This window comes from Physeter macrocephalus, chromosome 11 (genome assembly GCF_002837175.3).
Source record: "Physeter macrocephalus isolate SW-GA chromosome 11, ASM283717v5, whole genome shotgun sequence".
In the NCBI taxonomy this organism is placed as follows: domain Eukaryota; kingdom Metazoa; phylum Chordata; class Mammalia; order Artiodactyla; family Physeteridae; genus Physeter; species Physeter macrocephalus.
In genome coordinates this window covers 6,979,132-6,988,024 of record NC_041224.1, presented here as the reverse complement: position 1 = coordinate 6,988,024, position 8,893 = coordinate 6,979,132, and the positions used below count along the sequence as shown (strand labels likewise).

The 8,893-nt window shown below is 45.7% G+C and overlaps 1 pseudogene; it reads right to left on the bottom strand.

Annotated features, from left to right (window-relative positions):
• Positions 1-1,019: 1,019 nt before the first annotated feature.
• LOC112062306 (60S ribosomal protein L15-like) overlaps positions 1,020-8,893 on the bottom strand; it is a 9,291-nt pseudogene continuing 1,417 nt past the window's right edge.

Genomic DNA, 8,893 nt, shown 5'->3' with positions numbered 1-8,893 from the left:
TCTGCTCAGGGCTGCAGTCAGGTGTCTTCTGGAGCTGGGGTCTCATAGGAGGCTCAGCTGGGGAAGGATCCACTTCCAAGGTCCTGAGGGTTTTGGCAGGTTCGGTTCCTTGCGGGTTGTTGGATTGGGGGCCTCAGAGCCCGGCTGGCTGTCGCCTGCAGGCTGCCCTGTGTTCCCTGCCACGTGGGCTTCATTAAAGCCAGTGAGGGAGGGAGTCTGCTGGGAAGATGGAAGTTGCAAGCTTATGTAACACAACTGACACCGCCAAACCCTTCCCCTATCTCACGGGTTAGGAGCAAGTCACAGATCCCCCACCCACATTCAGGGAGGGGGTTACCCCGTGTGTGGACACCAGGGAGCGGGGTAGGAGGAGGGCACCCTAGGGTCCATCTGCCATACTGGGTACCAAAGGAAGGGACAGTTAGGAATACTGGCATCAGCAAGATGTCTTTTAATGAAGGCACTGCGCCACCCCTAACCATCTCATCAAAGATACGTTTCCAAAAATGTTTATCTCTTATATTTAATAATTATTTTAATCAAAGCTTATTACAATGTATTTGTTTTGATCACATGAAGATTAATGTTAAAATGATAACTAAATCCGGAAGAAATAATTTTTTAATTTCCACTTTTGTTCATATTTCTGTCACAAAGAAATATAGTGGGCAGTCAATGAAAGATTTCTTTCTTCTTTTTAATAAATTTATTTATTTATTTATTTATTTTTGGCTGCGTTGCGACTTCGTTGCTGCCCGCGGGCTTTCTCTGGTTGCGGCGAGCGGGGGCTACTCTTCGTTGCGGTGCGCAGGCTTCTCAATGCGGTGGCTTCTCTTGCTGCGGAGCACGGGCTCTAGGCGCACGGGCCTCAGTAGTTGTGGCACATGGGCTCAGTAGTTGTGGCTCGCGGGCTCTAGAGCGCAGGCTCAGTAGTTGTGACGCACGGGCTTAGTTGCTCCGCGGCATGTGGGATCTCCCCGGACCAGGGCTCGAACCCGTGTCCCCTGCGTTGGCAGGTGGATTCTTAACCACTGTGCCACCAGGGAAGTCCCTGAAAGATTTTCAATCATAAAAATATTTTCTCTTGGAATAAGATCCTGTATGGAAGAGGACTGGAAATACAATATAAAGATAATAAATTTCCAACACCTAGAGAAGAGAATTTGGTATGTTTTTAAAATGCATGATAGTAGACATCAAATCACTATGGCTTTTCCCTTTCATTAGATATATTTTAAAGAGTGATGAACTATTTTATTTTAAAATGCTGACATTTGCATTCTGCTGGAAATTCTACCTTTTGCAGCTATTTAAACTTATGAAGAGAGAAATTCAGCTGTCAACTTAAAAATGTGCATAAAGGAATATAGTTTTTTGGAAAAATTTTAGGGTGTAGGTGAGCAAAAAGATTGGAAGACCAGAGAATTTAGGGTTACTGGGGCCAGTGTGCTAAAGGATGAAAATCCATCACTGCCATGGTATTGTATTAAGAAAAATCCCAGGATTTTAATATCAAATTAACATCTGTGGCTGCACATTGCACTTGCTTCCCTAAAACAAGATGAACCCCTCGGTTCTGCCCGCTCCCCCCAACTTTTTTTTTTCTTTTTTTCGGAAACCAATTGAAGTTGTATTGACACCAACTACATTACTCTTCTTAGTAGCCTTATGGGAATGGATAAAGTGGCTTGACCCAAGGTAACACTGATTAGACTTAGCGATGTTACTTTTAAATAAAACCAACGCTATTTTCCCCAAGGTGGCTTAGATTTCATAATGGTCACAAACTAATACTACAAATAAAACATTTAAAATTTTGATCCAAGCCTTTTCTATCCTCCCACACTTGAAAGGTACCTGATGAACCAATTTCCCGATCCTAGCATCACTAGCTTACAAACCTGAGGGTTAAAAACTCCCTTCTCATTTACCTAATGTTCAATTTCCATCAGTTTCAATATACACTAGCGTAAATACCACGGCTATTTTGCATGAAGTTAAGCAGTCTACGGATCACAGAGTCATGGGATTGAACCAGGAGCTCACACCTTTTATGTGAACTTCAGTGGTACCATCGAGGCCAAGGCAATTTAATTTAGGTTAACCAGGATTTGTTTCAGTTGGTAAGAGAAACATCTTGCAACAGGTTTATAAAATTCTCTTAAAAAATGGTGGCATTCCTTTACTTTTTGCCTTTTGGAAGCAGCAGTTGCATATATGGAATAGCAGATTAGGTCTAAAAATGTGGGCCCTAGTCAACTTTATTTTTCTGCATATGATCATGATAAAGGTTCACGACACCCTTCACGTTTCCAAGGAAAACACAATTGAAAGTTTGTCCTTGCCAAACTCCATAAAACAGCCACTTTAGAGTAAACCAGCAGAGCATTGCATCACCCCAATAAAGCTGTAGGTTTCATCACATGCACCAACAAATCTACATGGCTAGTTTCTGCACTCCTCTTCTCCAGAATTTTACACCTATTGTACGAAACAGCATTTTAAACATGGACATATCAACTCCCTAATAAAGCAAAAACAAAGGCATTTCCCTTATTAGAAACAAGACACCCCGTCACTTTAAAGTCTTCAAACATTATTGCACTTTCAGAACTTGACAGTGCATTCAGTGAAACAATCCGCAGACAACTAGTTTTAACAGACAGATTAGAAAACACTTTTAAGCAAACATGGATGTCCTAAACTGTCTATTAGGTAAGAATTTTACAAACATTACTTGTGTTAGCGGTAGCGGTGGAGCTGGAGAGTACTGCGCCTTCTCCAGGCTGCGCGGCGAGAACCACCGGTCGTGCGGAGGCCCCTGTGGCCCTCGCCGAGGCCGCGGCCCGTCCTGCCTGCAGGCGCCAGCCCTGTGCTTGTGGACTGGTGTGGGGATCCACTGGGTGTCAGGGTTTCTCCTCTTAGCTTTATGGAATGGGTCAACGAGGACAACCTCCGAAGATCCGTGCGTAGAATCTCCACCAACCCAATAAGGCTTCAGGACCCTCCGGGCCCCAGGGCGGTGCCCAGCTGGCTCCTCGGCGGCAGAGGGGAGGCTTCGAGCGAACCCGAGCGGGTTGAGCCATGGCGGGCAGGCGTGCCGTAGGTGGCGCCACGGCGGACAGGCGTGCCGTAGGTGGCAGGTACACTTAGGGACCGGGCGTTTGCGGCCACCGCGGCGCACGCGAGCCGATGCATGACGTAGCCTTGCCTGGCCTCGCAGCCCAGCCGCGCCTTGTCGGGCCGCCGGAGCGCGGGGCGGCGCAGCGCCGAGAGCTGGGGTGCTGCCCGCGGCGCCCCCTGAGCAGAAGCGCATCGCGTCCGACGGCTGCTTCGGCCCCAGCTCCGGGTGTACGCGCAGGCGCCCATCGCGGCTCACCGGACGGCCGCCGCCGGACGGAAAGGGAGCCCCCAGCTTTCTGATCTCCTTCTGCTGTGTGGGGTGCAGGCCGAAGTGGGCGCTGATAAATTCAACAACAACTGAATGTAAATATATGTATATATTTACATATACACACCATACCCCACTGAATATAACATACGCCTCTTTATTAAAATATACATTTCTACATTTATATTTAGAAATTATCTATATTATTTGTATTCTAATTTATTATGATTATAAGTATATAATTATTATATGTTTTATTACTATCATTTAATTTATTATAAGTCTATAATTATATATTTTATCATTATGCTTTATTATGATTATGACATATTTTATTATTTATTGTTACAATTATAAATTTACAGATATATTAAAAATAATTATTATATTAAAGACAAGTGTTTGGCTATCCCCTCTAGAAATATTTATTATAATCTTGATGACCCTGAAAGGAATCGTGGCAGATTTTCTACAGTTACCTGGTTTTTTAGGAATTTGGTGGGCTGCTGACACATAGCGGTGTGTGGTGTAATGTGAGACCAGGTCTGGATGGCCTGCCCGTGCCCTGCTTGGGTTTTAAATAAAGCGGACAAAGGTTTGTAAAAAAAGGAATCTGGAGGCTCTGGTTTCTCCTTGGCCACCACACCTCATTCCCAGGATCCCAGGAAAGCAAAGAGACAAGGAGGCCCGAGGGACAGAGCCCAGGCCCTAGGCTGCAACCTGTTTGTCACCTGAGAGCGGCCACAGCTGCTGGTCCAGGACTTGTCCACACGCACCAAGGGCAGGGGACGCAGCCTTGGTCTGGACTGGGCTCTGATCTGCTCCCAGCACACGGAGTCACGGCCCGGTTAATACCCTGTTTACACCAAAGGCTGTGGAAGGCACGTCTTTGTCCCTGCGTGGCAAAACTGCAACTTCAGGGGTCAGAAAATCCCGCCCGGTTCTTATCCTTCCGCATCTTACGTGCTCATCCTTTTACTATACCGAGTGGCTGGCCGTCAGGTTCCTCTTTACTCATCACCTTTCAATATATTCATCTGCTAGTAGTCCTCAGTAAAGGATGGTGTCAGGCCCACGTTTCTAAGAGAAAGAAGGAAAAGAAAAGGAAATCATGTTATATACCAACCAGGACAAATGCTGGCAAAAATTTCAGTGTATAAACCTAAGAGAATAGAGGTCTCTTCTCCAGAGGACAAACCAACAAAATCCACAGAACCTTGGTTTACTTATCTCTACAATGGGAAGATACTCCCTAACCCCTCAGAGAGGAAATCTGTAACAATTTCATAGCTCAGGGATGGATTAGACAGAAATTTGGAAGGTGCAGAGAGTTTAGATGTAGTATTAAGATGTAGTGAAATGGTACCATTAAAATCAATCTTGGGCTTCCCTGGTGGCGCAGTGGTTGCGCGTCCGCCTGCCGATGCAGGGGAACCGGGTTCGCGCCCCGGTCCGGGAAGATCCCACATGCCGCGGAGCGGCTGGGCCCGTGAGCCATGGCCGCTGAGCCTGCGCGTCCGGAGCCTGTGCTCCGCAACGGGAGAGGCCACAACAGTGAGAGGCCCGCGTACCGCAAAAAAAAAAAAAAATCAAAAAAAAAAATCAATCTTGCACAGAGCTTTCAAAAATCTTGTTCTATGGTGACTCTATTTCGCCTTAAAAGTGGGTAACAGCTTCTCTCAAATTCTCAAATTCTTCTCCCACTCCCAACTCTCTAATGGCCCTCATCATTGCTCCATATCTGGGAGAATAATTCTGGGAATTTATCCACCAAAAACGTGTTCTTTCCCTCCACTCAGCCTCCCGAGAAAGTATGTGTGTAGTACTACCTCCTACCCCAGTGAATCTAAGTTTTGATTCTTCTGTCAACTAAAAACAAAACAAAACAAAATGCACAACCTAAAAGTTGAGAATTATGTTTTGTTTGGGGACCTTACGGAGAACTATAGCCCAGGAAGGCAGCCTCTCAGATCACTCTGAGGGACTGTTCCAAAGAGGTCAGGGAGGAATCAGGTTTATATAGGAGTTTTTGCTGGGGAAAAAAATGTAGTTGAACATCAAAAGATCACTGCTAATCATAAAAAAGTAGACACATTAAGTTAAGGATTTTAGTGCTTTTCTGTGTATGGGAAGATGCAAGAGTCTGGGCTCATTGAAATCATTCCTTTGATAAGCATCTTAGCTATCTAGGGCCAGTATCTCGTTTTTCTCCATCCTGAGTTCCCCTCCGGGCGTACCATGGCGGGGGTGGGGGGGGTGTTGCCATGGCTGACGGCTTGATGGCCTGAACACCCTTTGTTTACTGAAATGGCAGGTGACATTCTTTGTCCACGCTTCCTAAAAGGGTCCTGGTCTCTGTAAAACTGGGGGAGAACGTGGCTGGCCGCCACCACTGGCCAGGATTTCTGCGGGTTACATGATATGCCTCTCCTCCTGGCCTTTCTTTCATGGGGTTAAGGTGACCTCCTAGGCACTCTCTCCTTTCCCTGACGAAGTCACAGAGCCCCATGGACCTCCATTGGACAAAGGCATGGACTGTATTTGGACTGAGTAGTTTTCATCCGGGGGCATTGGCGGGGTTATAAGAGTTTGTCCCGTTGTGTTACAGGCGGGTCCCAACCACGAGGAGAGCGGGACACCAAACCCCAAGAGGGATTTTGGTTTGGCTCGGTTGCTCTGCTTAATTGGGAAGGTCTGGTCACCGAGATTTCACAAGAAAAGGAAACCATGGCTCATGTTGAATGTATCGTCTTGGGCACATTTATCTTAAGCTGGACATAAACCTGATGCCTCAGCCAAGTGTTTCTGTACAACCACAATATTTCATGGGAAGAAAACAAAAGTACATTTTGTGAGTGGGGCACAGGCCTAATAGTATGGTTTCTAATAAAGGTCAAAGGTCTGGGGGAGATTTTGGTGAAATCAGCTAAAGTGCTTTGCTCGCCTTGAACCCAGAGCTAACTGAGGTTTCAGGTTTCAGGAAGAAATTTGCCCAGCAACAAGGTTTATAACGTGTCATTTAGTAGCTGGTCTTCATAGCCCGAGACCTCTTCACTATGGCTGTGGCTTGAAAATGCTCTAAAAACCACAGGAAACATTTTCCCAATGAATCATAAACCTTCTGGGAAGTCAGAGGAATCAGTCTAATATGCCTTCATTTTTCCTTGGGCCACTTGGACAACTCAGAGAACAGTGCACGGAGACCACAGCCCACGTTTTCTCAGATCTAAAGATGAACTTGTTATTTGAATGGGATTGAGGCAGGAGTGAATTTCTGTGACGGTACGTGAAAAGGGGGCTGATTGCAGCTAACAGACCTAGGACGCATTTTCTAAGTGATTTTTCCTAGATTTGCTGATCCCATGTCCAAATCCTACTCAGTTAAGAAATGTCCAAATTCCTTTGCCCCACGGTGCCTGGATTTGTTCTACAAGTACCAAAGGAAGAATTCATTAGCCCAAGAGTACCTCTCAGACAGAATCTGAACAGCCAGGGGCGAGGAAGAACTGTAACACTGCGATTGGAAGGCCCATTCTTGAAGCCACATCGTGGCCGGTGGAATTATGTTCCTCACACCTCATCAAAGCCAGACCAACCCTAGCGGCCATCCAGACACAGCCTGGTGTTCACAGGGCCTAATTGGGCTGGTTTCCTTTGGCCCAACCCAAGAAACATAAACAGTCGTTCTGTACTTAGAATTTCCCATGCGGGAAAAGCTACTGTCTTCCAACTGGAGAGAAATCAGTGCACGGAAACCACACTAGTGATAGTTCGGGGTAACAGCTGGACTCAATTCACCTTGCTGCTACGACAGAACGAATAACCAGGCATGTTCAGAATATGAGCACGGTTGGAGGACTAAGTATCCTTTCTTTTTCTTTTAAATTTTTAAATTGTATTTTATTTATTTTTATTGAGGTCTAATTGACATAGAACATCATTAGTTTCAGGTGTATCACATAATGTTTTGATATTTGTATGTATTGTGAAATTATCACCACGATAAATCTACTCACTTAACATCTCTCTTCACATATAGTTTACAAATCTTTTTTTTTTTCTTGTGATGAGAGCTCTTAGGAACTCCTGCCTTAGCAGCTTCCAAATATACAAGACAGTACGATTAACCACAGTCATGCTGTATGTTGCATCCCCAGGACTTATTTATAACTGGAAGTTTGTACCTTTTGACGCCCTGTCACCAATTTTGCTTCCCAGCACCCCACATCCCTTGTCTCTGGCAACCACCAATCTGTTCTCTGTATCTGTGAGCTTGTTTTTTGTTTATTATTATCATTATCATTATTATTATTACTATTATTTTAGAGTCCACATGTAAGTGACACCATATGGTATTTGTCTTTCTCTGTCCGACTTATTTCACTTAGCAAAATGCCCTAAAGGGCCATCCATGTTGCAAATGGCAGGATTCCCTTCTTTTCCATTGGCTGAGTAAGATTCCATTGCATATAGAAACACAACATTTTCTTGCATTCATTTGTTCATGGAGGGACCCGTACGATCTTTCTTAGGCTCAGGCATTTTATGTTGCTGCTGTTGTTGATGGCAGAGCCGCGTGGCTGTGGGATCTTAGTTCCCTGACCAGGGACTGAACCCGGGCCCTTGGCAGTGCAAGTGCCGAGTCCTAACCACTGGACCACCAGGCAATTCCCAAGCCTAGGCATTTTTGAAAATAGCTCTGTATGTAGCAAGAAACACTAAAAGAAAAGTGATTCTTCTCCATATGCCCAATAAGGTGGATTTTATTATAGCTGTCCCTCCAGGCCAAGGCTGAGGCATTCAAAGAAGGGCCTGGACAGCTAGGAAAGATTTCCTGCAAGAGGTTTGAGAGCGGACTAACAATATGTAGGTCTTTCAAATAGACCAGCAAACAAAAGGACGTACAATGTACAATAAGTTTTAAAATAAGCCAAAGGGAAACTACAGAGAGAGGCTGGCAGGAGAAAGATAACACACTAAAGACATCACATGACCCTGTACGTGTTTGGTAGGGAGATGCAGCAACTAACCACGCTCACTGCAAAGAGGAACATATAATCCGTTCCATTAAAGAAGCCAGAAGGAGAAGGAGAGCTCAACAGCGCAGGAAAAGCATAATGATTTGAGAAGCCCTGGGGGCTTCGAAGGGGAGAGCCATCATCCCCATTTGCCTGGGACTAAGGGGCTTCCCAAGATAAGAACCTTGGGCAACTTGGGCAAATTTGCAAAAAATTCATATGGGTTAGACCCATCCCACCATGGAAGAAAGCACTCTGCCTAACCCAAACCCAAACCTTAAACCTAAACCAAACCCTACCCCTACCACTACCGCTACCCCTACCCCTAAGCCCAACCCTAACCCAAACCCTAACCCTAACCCTAACCCTAACCCAAACCCTAACCCTAACCCTACCCCTAACCCTACCCCTACCCCTACCCCTAACCCTAACCCTAACCCCCAACCCCACCCCCCCCCCCCACCCCCCCCCCACCCCCCACCCC